This window comes from Panthera pardus, unplaced genomic scaffold (assembly GCF_024362965.1).
Source record: "Panthera pardus isolate Hobbes unplaced genomic scaffold, ASM2436296v1 HiC_scaffold_10, whole genome shotgun sequence".
In the NCBI taxonomy this organism is placed as follows: Eukaryota; Metazoa; Chordata; class Mammalia; order Carnivora; family Felidae; genus Panthera; species Panthera pardus.
Genome location: NW_026526655.1, coordinates 28,956,843 through 28,973,744, shown reverse-complemented (window position 1 = coordinate 28,973,744; position 16,902 = coordinate 28,956,843).

Genomic DNA, 16,902 nt, shown 5'->3' with positions numbered 1-16,902 from the left:
TTATTCCTGTGGTGATTAATATCTGCAGTCACTTTTTTTTAATGTTTATTTTTGAGAGAGACAGAGAGACAGAGTGCAAGTGGGGGAGGGGCAGAGGGAGCCAGAGACACAGAATCTGAAGCGGGCTCCAGGCTCTGAGCTGTCAGCACAGAGCCTGCCGCGGGGCTCGAACTCACGGACCGCGAGATCATGACCCGAGCCAAAGTCAAATGCTTAACTGACTGAGCCACCCAGGCACCCTTGTAGTCACTTTTCCAGCTTAAGCTACCAGCACTTACAAGCATCAGTATCCTCTAATGAAGAACAAAACCATCACATAAATTCAATTAGTTATTCAACAAATATGATGCGTGGCACCTGAGTGGCTCAGTGGGTCAAGCGACCAACTTCGGCTCAGGTCATGATCTCACAGTGTGTGAGTTCAAGCTCCGCGTTGGGCTCTGTGCTGACAGCTCAGAGCCTGGAGCCTGTTTCAGATTGTGTTTCCCTCTCTGCCCCTCCCCTACTCATGCTCTGTCTGTCTGTCTGTCTCTGTCTCTCAAAAATAAATAAACATTAAAAAAATAATAAAATATATGATGCAAAACATTCAGTCATTTGTCGTACAGTAGGCAAAGCGTTTGGTCATTGAACATATATTAAGCAGAGTGCATATGTTGAAAATAGAATTGCAAGCAGACACATTACCAATGTTGGTAGTATTATATCTTAGAAGTTTGAAAAGGCATTGAAGTGTCTGGTCCAACCTTCACAGACCCACTGCTTCCTTCTGCAACATTCCTTCCAGGAGAGGCCCAGTTGCTTCAGTGATGGGGAAACCCCAGCAGGCAGTGGGATAAACCACTGTGATGGAACCTAGCAGGCTCATTTTCCCTTCCCCACCTAAGAATAGCATCAGAAGCTATTCTGGGGGTTCTGGACAAAGATTTTGGGAAAGAGGCCAGCAGAAAATGAGGAAAGATTTTTAAATAATAAAAGAATTCCTTTGGCTATGTAATGATAGAAATGCCAAGACAGTTTGAAGCCTGTGTGAAATCAAGTTGCTAATGTTTTAGGGATTATTACCCCTTACAGCCTGTGAGGCACAGTTTGGAAAATTGTGTTATGTTTCATCCTGAGTATTTGTTTGCAGTGACATGTTGAATGTAGCCCAGCATTGCTATTAATATATTAAACATCACTGTCAATGTTTTATGCGAATATTATCATTTTTCTTTTAAACATGCCATTTGCAAAGCGTTTGGTACATGCTTCATGGGATTTAACAGCAGAATGCATCTCAGATTTTGTAATGGAAATCAATGGGAGAACAGATTGATTTGATAGAAAGTCTCTGTGCTGCAAACTTTGCTGACAGTGACCATTCCTTTAAGTGAGGGATACCTATTCCACAAGTGCCCAATGATGAGTTTTTCTGTGTATGATAGATCTGGGTAGTTTGGAAGATTAATAATGTCAGCAGCAGTTTTTTGCTGACTGGTTGCTCATTTGAATTTCACTGAATTCTCTTTACCGGAAGCATGCTCGTTTGCATGGTTAGAAGAGTCAGCTGAGTCAGTTTCGAATCTTGGTTACTGCTGTCCTCTGGAGTAAGCAAGGCAATGCCCTAGCCTTCCATTTATGCCTTCTAAATAGGTGTGCGGGGAGGATGCCTCAGGGTCTACCACAGCCTCACAACCCTCTCTCTACTCTCCCCACTGTTTTGCAATGCTCGTAGACCATTCTATGCCAATGTGGTCAGGCTTTACAGAGAGCATTTCATTTGGGCCTCTCCCAAACTGGGTCCCACATACAACACACTCTTCTGTTTTGCTTCAGTGCTGGTCATTATTTGGGAAGGTAGGGAAATGCCACTGACGAAGGCCAAAAGGGGGCGGAATGAAAGGGGCTCACTCCCCCTTTGGACATGTCCAAACGTGAAGTTCTAACCCAGTTCTCTTTGCCTCCCACATTAATCTACCCTTTGCTTTTCTGCAATATCGATCCTTGAGTTTCGAGGGATGTCGATGTTAAACCGATCCCGAGTATTTTCGTCCTTTCCACGTGTTCACTGTGCATCGTTGCCCTTTTGAGATGATAAATTTCTGGGGAACGTTTGTCTGATCACCCTATAGAGAATCCAAGATCTGTTATAGTATACATAAAGTTTTTTAAACCCAAATTAAGAGAGATCAGACAAAATATTTTTAGTAAAATTTAAAAATAGTATTCTCCAGTACTGTTTGGACACTGTATTATTTGTGCAGGTTTCTGTGAGACTGGCCTAAATAGGAGGAAATGGCATTACCTCAAATGATGTCAAATGTGGTTAAAAGAAAATGAAGATCTAAGGCACTTAGCAAAAATGTCTGTAATTAAAATTACCAACATCTACATAAAGTACATGAGATGCGTTGTCAAGGAACCCACTTCCCAGACTGATTTGGAAATCATAAAAATATTTTAAAATAAGGTACTTCCCAGTCTATCAGGAAACAGAGGCTGTTACATTTGTTACATTGTAAGAGAGACTGTAATCCTGAATATTGTAATATTTCACAGAGTGGTGTAATAACAGACTTTTCTGGGAACTAGTAACAACTTTAGCAAAAGGAAAGCTGGAAAACAAGAATTTGTTAAATTTAAGTTTCTTTCACACCGACCTGGACGAAAGGATGTCCTGATGTTAAAAGGGCTTTAAAGATCACTTAGAATAGAGATCTATGTTAGCAACTTGAAAGTAAGTATTCAGTAACCTTGGATTTCCTCTTTCTGTGTTACCTTTACCATAGTAACTTTCTCACCTGTAATTTGGTCTTCTGAGTGGACTTACTTATATTGCCTTTTGTAAACATGTAGCGTCTCTTTTTATTTATTTGCATCCTTTATTATTTCATCTAGGTTCAGAGAGGAAGTATGAATAAAGACAATAAAATATGAGAATGACAATACAGAAAACTATTAGCATTAACTAAAAGACAGAAGTCAAGTGCTCAAGGGTGAGGGAAGAAGAAATGTAATAAGGATCCATTATCATTCCAGCTGTGTCTCCTAGTCAACATTGATCCAACTATGTTGTTACTTAGATATTATTTCCTTGTAAACTTGCCTCATGTGAACCAATACTCCTAGAGCACAAGTTATTTGGTTTATGAACTGGCAACACTGAGCTTCATATTTTTCAGTTCTGGTGGCTCCACTAAGATGCCCAGGTAGTCTTATTTAAAGCCACATAATTTCGTTTACTTAACATTTATTGAGCACCTATTCTGTCAAACAGGAGGCTGGGGGCTGGGACTATAAGGATAATGAGATGATTCTTACGCTTCTACATCTGATATGTTAAATGAGGAGAGATACAAATAAAAAATAATATGGGTAATATGGCATACTAGATTATTGAGACATACTTCCTCCTTGTAAAAAATGGCCAAAATTCTGGGACCTAAGCACTGATGAGCGGACAAGATAATAAGGAATCATTGGGCTAAAATCTAAGTGACAGTGAAATTCAACATCACTTCTGGCACAGAGCACTCTTAAACTCAATATTCCAAGCACTGGCTGTATATTAGAAAGAGTTTAAAAAATACCATCGAGTGATATGGCTTCCAGCAAGTGTAGACTAGCTGTATTGGATGAGTGCCCCCCATCCCCAGAACAACTAGGAAATCTAGAAAAAAAAAATTAAAATTACATGATGAAGGTATTGGAGAAGTAGCAATGCAACAAAAACTCACCAAGCCTGGATAAGACATAATGCTTCATTCTTATCAGAAACATTGGAAGCAAAAGACAATGGAATGACATATTCAAAGTGCCATAAGAAAATAAGTGCCAATTTAGATTTCTATACCCAGTGAAAATATCCTCCAAAAATTGCTGGGGGCAGATCTACTCTAAAGTAATACTAAGCACAGATGTTCACCAGAAAGATAATGGTACCAGAAGAAGGTATGGTGATGGGTGGGAGAAAGGAATATAAATCTTGATTGTATAAGACAATAATAAGAAGATCTATGAGGTTTTAAATGATGTGAAATAGAAAATAACACAAAAATAGGGAAATAGAGTTAAAATAGTCTAATACCCTTGCATTGTCCCAAGACATGGAAAAGTAGTAATATGTATTAGGCTTTAACAAATCAGAAAAATGTTTTCATTTGTAAGGCAACCTAAAGAAAATAATTTAAGAATCTTAAATAACAAGCTAGTAAAAGGGGAGAAATAAAATTAATCTAGGAAAGGATAACAAAAGAAATAAGATGTAAAAATAGAGAATAAATAGTAAGATGGCATATTTAAACCCAAAATTTTCAGTTATTTCAGTTTTGCAAACAGACTAAAATATCCAATTAAAAGACAGTGCATAACTAAATAAAAAACAAAACTCAAGTATAATGAAATTCCCATTTTTATAGATTGGAAATGGTCTAATATTGGCAGCTTGAAGTACTTTTATCAGAAATGAATGCTATTTAGAAAAGATACTTATTAAACATAGAGAGAATGAAAGGAAGAAAAAAGATAAATTATGCAAATATAACTAAAACAAAGTTGGCTTAGCTCTAAGAATGCTCAACAAATGAGATTTGGGTTAGTAAACGCAGTACAGATAGTGAGGTATTTTATAATACAATAGAGTACACGAAAAGATATAGCACTTCTAGATCTATTGATATAGACTCAAAATGGTAAAGTAAGCTGGAAGAAGTAGGAGAGAAGTAGAAAAATCTACCATCATACTGATAGAGTTTAACTTTTTTTTTTTTTTTTTTTTGGTAACTGACAGAACAAACAGACAAAAATCAGTAATGATATAAAAGATTTGAGCACAAAGATGTCTACCTAATTATCATATATAGAACCTGACACAATGCTCATAGAAAATGTATTTTCAACTTCATGCAGAAAATTGATCCAAACGGATCATATATTGTGCCATATGCAAGTCTCAGCAAATTCTAAAGAGTGAAAACTAGACAAAATAGATGATTTCACTATAGTGGGAATTAAGCCAGAAATCAGTAACAAAAAGATAAGTGTAAAGTTCCCATGCATTCAGAAATGAAGAAATATACTACTACATAGCCTGTAAGTTAAAGAGAATATCACAGGAAAAAATTGAATATATTTTGAACTACTTAAAGATGGGATGTAGACAGATATGTAAGCAAGCATAGTAAAATGCTAATGGTAGAATACAGACAGTGATTATACGGTTATTCACTGGAAAATTTTGTTACTTTCAGCTCAGATTTCCTTTGTGTCAAAAATCTTTTTAGGCTCTTGATTTTGCCGTGTAACACGCTTCCTTCCCTCTCAATTACATGTCACCTACAAATTGCATAGGCCTAATAATAACCGCTTATGTGTGTAAACCTTCCTATATACCAGGCCCCATTCTGAGTGTCTGCATGCATTATTTCATACTCACGACCACCCTCTGAGTGAGGGACTAATCATATGCCCATTATACATACTTAAAAACTGAGGCATAGAGAGGTGAAGCTGTGGGCTACACAGCTTCTAGGTGACAGGCCAAGTAATCAAATACAAAGCCTGCATGCTTAACTTTCAGCTTAATTTTCATGCTTTGTCCTTTCAGATTTCTAAGGGCAATTTATATAGATGAGACTAAAATGCCGAACCTTTTAAAGACTACCTTCCAAGTTGAGTCTTTATTGGCGGGAGGGGACCATGAAGTCAATGGACTACTTGTCGCACATTCTACACATTCTGTATCTTGTCAGCTTGTCCACGAGGATACCATGAAAGTTCTCGCTGGCTGCTTTGCTTAGATGAACCATGTCCACAAGCCCTTTGCCTCCGGCCAGGTCATCCCCCAAACAGGGATATTGTTTGGTCTGGCTTGGCCTGACTCCATCTTGTGGCGAGGATGCTGGATCCTGGGGATGGTGGCTTCCCTTTTGGGGACCGTGGAAGTCATCAGTTTACTAATTAATTCTGGGATTTGACTAAGAAATGATGTCAAGAATCAAAATACAACCTGACCCAGGAGGGGATTTTGGTGGGCCCCCAAATAGATTGTTATAAGAATAACAAGATGTTACTATAAGAAAAATAGGATTCTTAGCCACAGGCCCACCTCCTGGGTATCCCTCCCATTGCTTTATAAATTTAAGTAATTTATAGATAACATAGCTTACTCTGTTCTAATACCTTCTAGACAAGTCTACACTGTTTGTAATTGCCCCTGGTCTTATGTCTCTGCTTCCAACTTTTATACATTCTTCTAGAAGCTAAGTTTATTGAAGATATCCCCCAAACAGGGCAGAGTCTTTAGGTACTTTACATATTTTCCTCAGTAGAGTCATTCATCAATGCATTGTGAGAGTTTCAGTTCTGAAAGGTTCCTACTCTTGGGTTCAGTTTCTCTTTCAGTGATACAGACCTTGCTATTAAAAGTGTGCTCCTTGGACCAGCTATCTTGATATAGCTGAAGCTTGTTAGAATTGCACATTGGCGAACCACACTCCAGACCTACCGAACTCCAATATGCATTTTAACAAAATGCCCATGGGATCTATGTGCACACAAAGCTTGAGAAGCATTGTCATAGGCCAAGGGCTCATGACCTCTCTGTTTCTGAACTTGTTATAAATGGCTTCCTACACTTATATTTATATAAATTTATATTCCTATCAGAGCATAGCTTATTATTCCCATTTGTCGGGTGAGAAAGCTGAGGCTTACAGCTTAAAGCAACTTTGGTGAAATCATATAGTAACTAGTGGCAATATCCGTGGTAGCACCCAGACCCTTTGCTTTCTTTCCACCGCACAACTATATCTGCAATGTATTGCTCCAAATTTCTGAGCCGTGCTGGAGGGAGAGCGACCCATCCTAGCACCATTTACCAAGCGCAAACACTTGCTCCTCTGTGGAAAATGCTCTTAGTTGCCCAGCCAACTCCTTTTTAAATTTGCTACCAGAAACCTGATGTTTCCGTTAGAATACGTTCAGCTATATACATACTTGCTCCTTGTAGCTAGGGGTGGCCCAGGGCAATTCTGGTCAGTGAGGTGTAAATGGAAGTGTGTGGGCGGTATGAGCTTGCTGGGGCTGTGGGAACAAAGTGCCACAAGCGATAGCTTGTAAACAACAGAAACGTATTGTCTCACAGCTCTGGTGGCTGAAGTCTGAGATCAAGGTGGATGCAAGGTCAGTTCCTTTCCCGGAAGGAAAGGTCTGTTCCCCGCGTCTCTCCTTGACTTGTCGATGGCTGTGCCCCGTTCACATGGCATTCCCCCTGTGTGCACGTTTCTGTATCCAAATTTCACCTTCTTATAAAGACACCGGTCATATTGGACTAGGGCCCACACCAGTGACCCCATTTGCACTTGACTACCTCTGTAAAGCCCCTATCTCCAAATAAGATCACACTCTGAGGTACTGGGGGGTTAATATTCCAACATATTCTTGGGGGGTTGGGAGGAAAAACACAATTCAACCCCAGCACACGGGAAGAGTATGGTGTTCTTGGGGTGCTTTGGCTTCTCTCACAAAAGGGGACAGCCACGGGTGCTCTCCTTCCACTGTCCTTTCTGCTTTATATTCTGCCCCCATAGCTGGAGCTGCTCTGCCTTATTGGGATTAGGAGAGAAAGACCAAGAGAACTAAGGAGTTGAACCGACATTAGGAGGTGCCTGACTCTTCATATCTGTTACAGGAGGAAAATTAACCCCTTTGCTAAAAGTCCTTGTAGTGGGGCTTTCCCTGGCTTATAGCCAAACACGTTCTTAATATACTTTACCACTCTCCAATAACTGGCGTTACATGATTTTATCAAATTATACAATAAGCCAGAGTAAAAGAGCTAATTATTACAGGCTATGCTTATAAATGATTTAGATGGAGAAGGAGGTTGAAGGAATTGAATAACGGAAGTTATCGTGCCTTTTTAGACATTTTGCAAACAACGTCTAAGAAGAATATGTGTGTTGGAGGCTGTCCACCAACGGCCTTCAAGCTCCCCTCTGTCTCTAGTTCTCGAAGGAGACTGGTGTCTCCCACCCTCCAATGCTGTTCTGCACAAGCCAATAAAAAAGATCCTGCTTGCTATTCCTAGCATTTATAGCAAGGTCCTGGCGTGAGAGAATGAGGTCATGACTTGTTGCCCTCAACAGTGGAAATTTTAGTATGTCCCTCCATGTACTTCTTTGACGACTGAACGTGGGATCCTCTCTGCTGTTAAAATTTATAGTCTTAAATGCACCTAGGTTCCCTTTCACGTGCTGTGCCTTGTAATGATCTCTTTGGGGCTCTTTGGGGAGCCAAAGGAATCTGACAACAAGTGGCTATTGTGACTCCAGATATTGTAAGTAGGAAGGAAAGTGCCGGGGAGGAAAGTAAGGCAGTTGCCGATGAACCAGGCAGGCTGTTCTCTGAACAGGACGGGGACTCGGGGAAAGCAGGAGAGTCTCCTTGGGAGTGAAACTGAAGGAGGTGCTCACTCTCTGTGCGTGCAGTGCAGGGCCAGCACCTCGTAAGTTTCACCCTGGGCATTTCTCCTGTGTTCACCCTACCTTTGGCTAAGAATGATCTTCAATCGACACTATGATCTGTTATTACTTTCAGTTGAATAGCTATACTCCTAATAAGAACACATTCACAGAAAACGAGATTTTCTCCCCCGCATAGCCAGGCATTTCATTTCTTACAGTGATACCTCAAACAAGCAAGTACCTATGTACTCAAACTGTATACGTATTGTGCATGTACTATCTGTAATACTAAGAAATTCTGCAATGCAGGCACCATCCGGGTCTGTGGATGAGACCGCAGACACTTTGTAGCTGAGACCAGGACAGATGAAATGACTGACGCCTGGCCCCCCACCTTGTTCCACTCCTACGTTCACTGCCTGCATCCTGCCCTCCCTTCAGGCCTAAAAATCTCCCCTCTCTGTTTCTCTTACTTTAATTCCCTCAATCACCACAAATTCTACCTCTTCGTCTCCTGGTCAAATTTTTCTTACTTAACTAAAAGATATTGTTGCTTTGCTTTTGTGGTTTCTTTCTCTTTTCCAGCTTAAAAAAAAAAAAATTCATTGAGTTTGAGAGTAGATCAGTATGTCAAGTTTTCTCAAAACATTCTTTAAAGCCATATTCTGACTTAAATGTCTAGAGGGCAGAGCTAAATGGGGCCACCAGGTAAAAAAGCAGGACGGCTCCACACACTTAGAGGGGACGGGGCGGGAGAAAATGGAAAGGAAAAATCTTATTAGGTTTTGTAGGTCAGGGAAATCCTTTCTAGCCTGGATTTTTAAACCTTCTGAATTTTAATTGAAAGTATTTCTCCGGGGTATTTACTTTAACATGACTGTGCACTCTCAAAAAAATATTCCCTATTCATATTAGAAAAATATTACAAATTCCAGGAAGACAAGATTGCATTAGAAGGAAGAATTTGATGATGTGCCCTTTCTGCTTCGGACAGTAACCGTGAAATTGCTGGCAGCTACGAAAGCTGCCAGACTTCTACTGAGCATCTCTGCTGGGAAAATCTTAATGCTCATGGGCATGATACATGACTGTGTGCTCCCACCTAGAAATCGCCAGTAATTCTTACAAGAAGTGAGCAGGACTCCTTTTGAGATTTATGACCATCTGCACCCGAAAATGCCCCCAGATTAGAAAGGAAAAGGTTGGTTTTAACGTATCTGGGGGCTATTGTAGAAAGGTATGAAAATTAATGAACAAAACTTGAAGCCATACTGAATTCCCATTTCGGCCTCCAGTGCAAAATATTGCTTATTCTTTGTATGGTTCTCTCTCTCTCTCTCTCTCAGAGAAATTCTCAATTGTTTTCTTACAACAAATGGAAAATCAAGTGATAGTTAAATATTACTGCTCCTCTTTTCTTAATTCAAGGGCATGTGTTTACCAAACTAGAAATTACTCAATTCTCTTTTTTCTGCACAGAGGCATATTACTACAACTATCATTGTTAGTAGTAATTCAGGTTAGAATAATACACTTGTTTAAATAGAGCTTTTTGTATTTCTGGCTCAATATACTTTTAATATTGTATCTTTTCATCTTCATTATGTTCCTACAAAGGAGGTTATTTATCATTTCTGATTTATAGACGTAAAAATGACGGCACTGGAAAGCAAGAGGACAAAATGTGAGGTCAAATAGTCGTGAAAAATTGGTCCTTCAACTCACTTCCCAGATTCGAATTATTTAGCTCTCTTTAGAGACCAGAAATGGAATATAGTAATATGTAAGGAGGAGTTTTTGGTTGAGACGGTGCTTCAGTGTAAGAACACGTTTCCAAACTAGGGATCTTCCTTTCCAAATGCCTTTAAACATAACACAGAAGATCGGCTATTTGGATGATTTCAAAGCTGACCTACCTGAGTCAGGGAATTTAGTGGACAACCTTTTAAGGACTCTTGAGTAGAATTCTTATGATGCCATGACTAAGTGATCATGCCTTGACTGCTTCATCTGCCTCTTACTCACATTTTCTCAGCACTTTATGAAGGCTCATTTTGGCCCCTCCTTGGAAACATACTTGCCCACAGTTGAGAGGTTTTGCTGCAACTCTGCTGCAGTGTCCCCACTTGACACGGCGTCCCCGCTGTGGGGCTAGAGGGAAAGCTTCCCTCCCACAGGACTCCAAGCCGGAAGTGGTCTCCACAGCCAATGAAGGATGCACAATATGTCTATTGCTCTGCTATCTGGCCCGATTTCTGGCTTTCGGTAGAGGTGTCCCTTCTCTGCAGTTTGCTGCTTGATTCATTGGTGCCACCCCCCGCCCTCTCCCCCCCCCCCCCCCCCCCCGCCCCAGCTTTGGTTCTGTTCTGCGAGTCTCAGGGATCTTTGCAGTCACAGGAGGCCCAGACAATATATGGGCATGGCCGTGACCTCCACTGTCAGCATTAAGAATACAGGATAACTCAGCCCAGCTAAGAAATGAGAAGGTGGGAGGCGGGGTGCTGGCATTACGAGAGCAACCATCCACTATGTGCAACCTGGGCGACAGCTAACACTCATCTCAGCAGTGGCCGGGTACGAGTAGCTCAAATCAATCTAACACTCAGGCTCTCCAGTTTCTAGTTTTACTTAGGTGCATCCTTCGCTTCAATTTCCACATTTAGACCTAACAACTTTTTTTCTTGATAATGACTATTCATTGGGTACATGTTCCCAGCTTTTCCATGTAATATTACTATTGGGCAGTTACTGGTTTCTGTTCCAGCATCCTGAGTCGCTTGCTTTGCTAACCCCACTCCGGTTTTCCTCTGAGCTTCAGGATGGAGTAAATCCCTTCTCAGGTCTAGGAGTGAAGCATGTGCATTAAGCCTGCCCCGTCAGCATTTCATATTTCCTTGGATTATGTGGATGATTCAGAGGTAAACAGCCAATCAAAGTGAATCTTGGGACTTTACCAGAAGTGACCTGAAGAGACTTGTTCTAGCTCTATCCGTCTGACTGTTGGGAGCCTATGTCACTGAGCCACACCACACAGAGCCTAAGAAGGAGCAATCCCAGAGGAAGAAATAAAGCAGAGCCAAGAAACGGATGCTGGTGGCCTCATTGAGGAATGACTCACACTGATCTGAAGCTGTATCTATTCCTACAAATTTAGTAATAAACTCTCTTTTTAGCTTAAGCCAGTTTGAGTTGAGTCTTGTGCCATAATTTCAATAAAAAATGCACTAACTGGCACATTATCTCATTTTTTCTCACTGCTTCTATTTGCATAAACACTGAGTGAGCTAATACATAATATTGTTGTAAACAGCAAATGAGCTAATGCATATAAAGGAAATTTCAAGAGTATAAACAGAAATATGAAAGCATAAAAGATCATTGTTTAATGTTTATTTACTTTTGAGAGAAAGAGAGACAGAGCGTGAGTAGGAAAGGGGCAGAGAGAGAGAGGGAGACACAGAATCCGAGGCAGGCTCCAGGCTCTGAGCTGTCAACACAGAGCCTGACACGGGGCTCAAACTCACAGACCGTGAGATCATGACCTGAGCTGAGGTCACATGCTTAACCAACTGAGCCACCCAGGTGCCCCTAGAAGATCATTGTTGGCTGACCATAAAGTTACCTTCCTCTTGCCATTTTCTCTTTTCAGTCATGATATTTAAAATCTGATTCCTGTGAAGAAATTGGGCAAACTGATTTATGAAAGAAGACCTAACTCATTAAAGGTTATTTGGCTTAATTTTTCTTTCATTCCTTTGGAACTGAATTCAGCAAAACATAAAACCAAGTGAATAAATGCCTATCACTCTCTTACCCCCCACCTCCTGTTACCGATGCTTCCTTTATGTCTACATAGTCCATTCACTTCTTGCCATATCCATTATCACTACGTTAAACCAGGTCCTCATTATTCCTTGCATGATGTGTTGAAATTATACGCTGGCGTACATGTCTGGAGAGGGAAACACGGGAGGAGTTTTAGGTTTGGTAGGAATATTGGTTATATATTTGCTGCATGACCGCCAAACTTAGTGGTCCAAAATGACAGTAAACATTTATTTTTTTCACACCATTTCTATGGTTCAGTGTTCGAGAGTAACTTAGCTAGATGGTTCTGCTTCAGGGTCTCTCAAGAAGTGTCTGTCTAAAATGTTGGGTGGGGCTGCAGTCATCTGAAGGCTTGACTGGGGCTGGAGATTTGCACCTAGTTTGGCTCACTCAGAGGCCTAACAAGTTAGTGCTGGTCATTGGTAGGAGGCATCTTTCATGCCACATGGTCTTCTTCATAGGGTTGTTCGGTGTCCTCATGACATAGCAGCAGGCTTTCCCTTGAGCATACAATCCAAGAGAGAGCAATAAAGAAGCCACAGTTTTATGACTAAGCCTTGAAATCCACACTTAATCATTTCCACAATTTTCTCTTGGTTACACAGGTCAGCCCTATCTAATGTGAGAAGGGATACAACAAGGCATAAAAACCAAGAGGCAGGGATCATAGGGAGGTCATTCTGTCAGCTGGCTATCTCAACTGGGGACAGTGAAGGTTTCAATCTGGGGTGTTCAGGTTTGAACATAAAGTACTTATGTAGTGTCAAGGTGGGTGGAGATGCACAGCAGAGAGCTAGATTGGTGAACTGTGATTCAGAAGAGAGATGTGCCCTGTGGTCATCAGCACAAAGATGGCAGCTGAAAACACGGGAGTGATTAAGATCACCCAGATGGAGTGAGAAAAACACAAAGGACTAAACCACCAAAACCTGAGGATGGACAGAGCATGAAGAGGTTGCACAGAAGACTAAGAAAAATCAACTAGAAATGTGGAAGAAAAGCCAAGTTAGAGCCATATTGTCAAAACCAAGGGAGTTTTAAGGAAGGAATATCTCTAATTTCCCACTGAAATCTAGAATTCTATGATCCCCATTGACAGTTGTAATGATACTGGGTTTTGCTAAGGGACTGATGTATTTGACATAGAACAGGAAAAATCCAAAAGTCTTTGAAAGTCAATATCTCACAGATTAGTTAAATGTCTCATTGTCTGAATTATTTTTGGTGGAGGTGATAGATTTTGTTTATTTTGCTTTACAAGTTGAGTATTTTATTTCCCTATAAATTCTGTCCACATAGCTCCTCATAGTCTCTCCTGGGCATTAAAAGAATACTCATCATTATTCGGAATATCCGACTTCATTATAACTTCTTATATTCTCCTATCTTTTGAGGCAGCAATCATTCCATTCTCTATGATTTTGAAAGTTCCAGAATCTTTAGACCACCTCTCTGGTCTACCACATCATGAGATACCATAGACTAAAAATTCTGTTAAGCTCATGGTTTTTGGTTGGTTCATTGGTACTCTGGTCATCTATAGTTATCAGAATAAAGCTTTAGGAAACATACCTTTAATAGAAATATGAACTGATCATGAATATATTAGATGTTTTGTTTGCCTATTTTAACTTTGAAAGCCTTCAGGTTGGATCTGTGTGGGTTAGAGATTTGTTTTGTTCTGTTTTGTTTAGGACTATTTTAGTCAATCTATGATCTATTTATCCTGCACCTGACCAAATATATTTGCTCTGACCTGTTTCATAAATAGCTGTTTGCTGTTTACTTTCCAGGGAGAAAAGTGCTTGGTCAGCCAAGGAAAATACTGCAAATGTTAACAAGAGAATCTTGTGTGGCAGCTTAGCAAACCAATTGCATTTTGACCCTCTTCTCTCTTCTGAAGAATTCAAGTTCAGGTCTCTTCAAGCGGAATTGAATCAGGAGGAAAATAAACCAAATTTATGTTGATTTATAAATCAAATTCTTTCCATGAAAATGAAACCTACAAATAAGATTAAAACATGCACTCCTGAACACTTATGAAAATAATTGACAGTACTAATGTCCCCAATTTTCTCTTCTCACCATCTCTCATTACAGAAAAAGCACAGGAAACATTTCATTCATATCTGGAATATAGCCACTTCTGGCATGGAAAGCAACAAACTTTATTTAACAGCTACACAATAAAACATTTCACAATAGTAAGTAAAGATAGTCCAAGCCAGGGAAAGCTACTGTCCAGTGTGCATTTAGCTGTAACTTACCTGGCATGTTTAGGATGCCGGCCATCACCTGTCCGGCCATCACCTTGGGGAATGTCACTATTTGTGGGTTGAATTGTGGCCCCTGAAGTTCGTATGTTGAAGTCTTCACTCTGAGTATCTCATAATGACTGTATTTGGAGATGAGGCTTTTAAACAGGTGAAAGGAGAGATAAAATGAGACTGCTAGGGTGGACCTTACTTCCATATGTCTGGTATGTCCTTATATATGCCCTCGTAAGAAGAGGGGATTAGGACACAGGTACACACAGAGTAAAGACTATGTACAGACATAGGAGGAAGGTAGCTGTCTACAAGTTTAGGAGAGAGGCTTCAGAAGAAAACAACCCTACTGACAGCTTGGTCTCAGCCTTCCAGCCTCCAGAGAACTGTGAGAAAATAAATTTCTGACATGGAAGCCACCCAGCCCGTGGTGCTTTGCAAAGTAGCCCAAGCAGACTGGTACAGCCACAGTGTTAGGCAGAAAGAGCTCTGCAGCTAGATTTACAGGGACTGAGCCTCTGAATCCCAGAAATACAGAGAGGGTCTCTCTGCTTTTGCCCCCATCAGCCCATCACCCTCTCCTCCTGAGTCTCAGCTCCATTCATTCTTGGATCTAGTTGTTGTTCCCCCCCCCCCCATATAACATATTATAATCTAAACTAGCCCGAACAATAAGCAGCTGGAGAGCGACATTTCTTTCAGCATGTGCACACACACATGCAAACACACTTTCCGTGTTAATAACTAATAAATATTCCAGTAAGTGTTCTGATGGCCAACAAGAGGCAGATTCTCAGCAGCCGAGGTACTCTCGTAAATGAGCTACATGGGAGAAATTCCGAGTCCGCTTACATTATACCCCTCAGTTGTATATTAAGGCACGGGGATTCAGTTTGAATCTGTCAGGTATAGTCAAAAGCTTCTTCCAGACATTTTTCTTTTTTTGGCTTCTTAATTTAATTCAGAATATATGTTTGGGAGAATGCCCACAAGCATGAATTAAACATAGGAAGTGAAAACCATTAACATACGATCTAAAATAAGTCCTATAAAACAATTTTTTTAATCTGAATTAAATTACCCCAGTTCATGCAGAATGTTTATGGCATTTTTGCTCTTTAGGGCAACAGAGTTCTCTCTGGACCTCCCAACTTCTCTGAAAAGGAGGTGGCAGGCACAGAGGGGAGAGGAACTGCAACCTACGAATGGAGACTTCCATTTAATGCAGTCGTGACTGGGCACTCCTATCGCTAAGCAAATTTTAAGCACGTGCCCTCAAAGTATACCTTTGTATTCATTTCTTTGTAAGTGATATACTTGTACTACTGCAGTAATGCATGAGGTACATTGTAAAGCATACACCAAAAATAGACATTTGGAAAGGACGAGTTTAAAATTTGTTCTCTTCTCATGGATTAGGCTGTGTTCTCTCTGCTTTGGAAACCACTGGATGATTGACAGCGGTGTGGGAGTGGGGGCCAGATCCCTGGGCTGCCTTCCACACATCTATATGGTCATCCTGCCTCTCTCCAGTTTTAAAAAGTACGCACTTCTGAGGGTGCAAAGGAGCTCATGCCACGCACTGCTTATACTCAGGGCCACAGCATCATCTCTCTAGAAACTCCCTGCGGATTAGCCATTAAACACAAACATGTGGACTTTTTTCTTTTCTTTTGGCTAAGCAGTACCTATCCCCATGGAACCATTGGTCCAAATACTCAAGTTTAGCTGGAATTACACTCTAAGGTAGAGACATATGTTGCACTTAACTATCACAGTAGAAGAAAATGATAAAGTTATGAGAATGAGCTCGGCATTAAATGTTTTGGTCTCTGTACCCCCTTGTAAGTGAACATAAATGTGTGGGATAAATGTATACGGTAAAAGTCATCTTGCCACAACAGATGGGGAGCAAGCGTTTATTTTAAACTAGGTAATTCCTTTAGTTTCACTTCAGTTTACACTTATTTATATTACATTTGAAATTAAATTAAAATCAACTTTCTTTTGAGAGAGAGCACACATGCTCAAGCAGAGGAGGGGCAGAGGGAGAGGGAGAATGTTAAGCAGGGTTCACGCCCAGTGCAGAGCCGACGTGGGACTCGATCTCACGACCATGAGATCATGACCTGAGCTGAAATCAAGAGTCAGACACTTAACCGACTGAGCTACCCAGGTGCCCCTAAAATCAATTCAAGGGGTTTAAACAGTAAGTGTAATATTATCCAGTTTTATAAAAACATTTCTATTTACCTATTCTCTCAAAGTAGCTTCATTTGAACAATCAGTGATGATGATTTCTGGGTTGTAGGATTTAGTCTGGTTTTTCTTTGCTGTTTGGTTCTGTTTCAGCCTTCTGC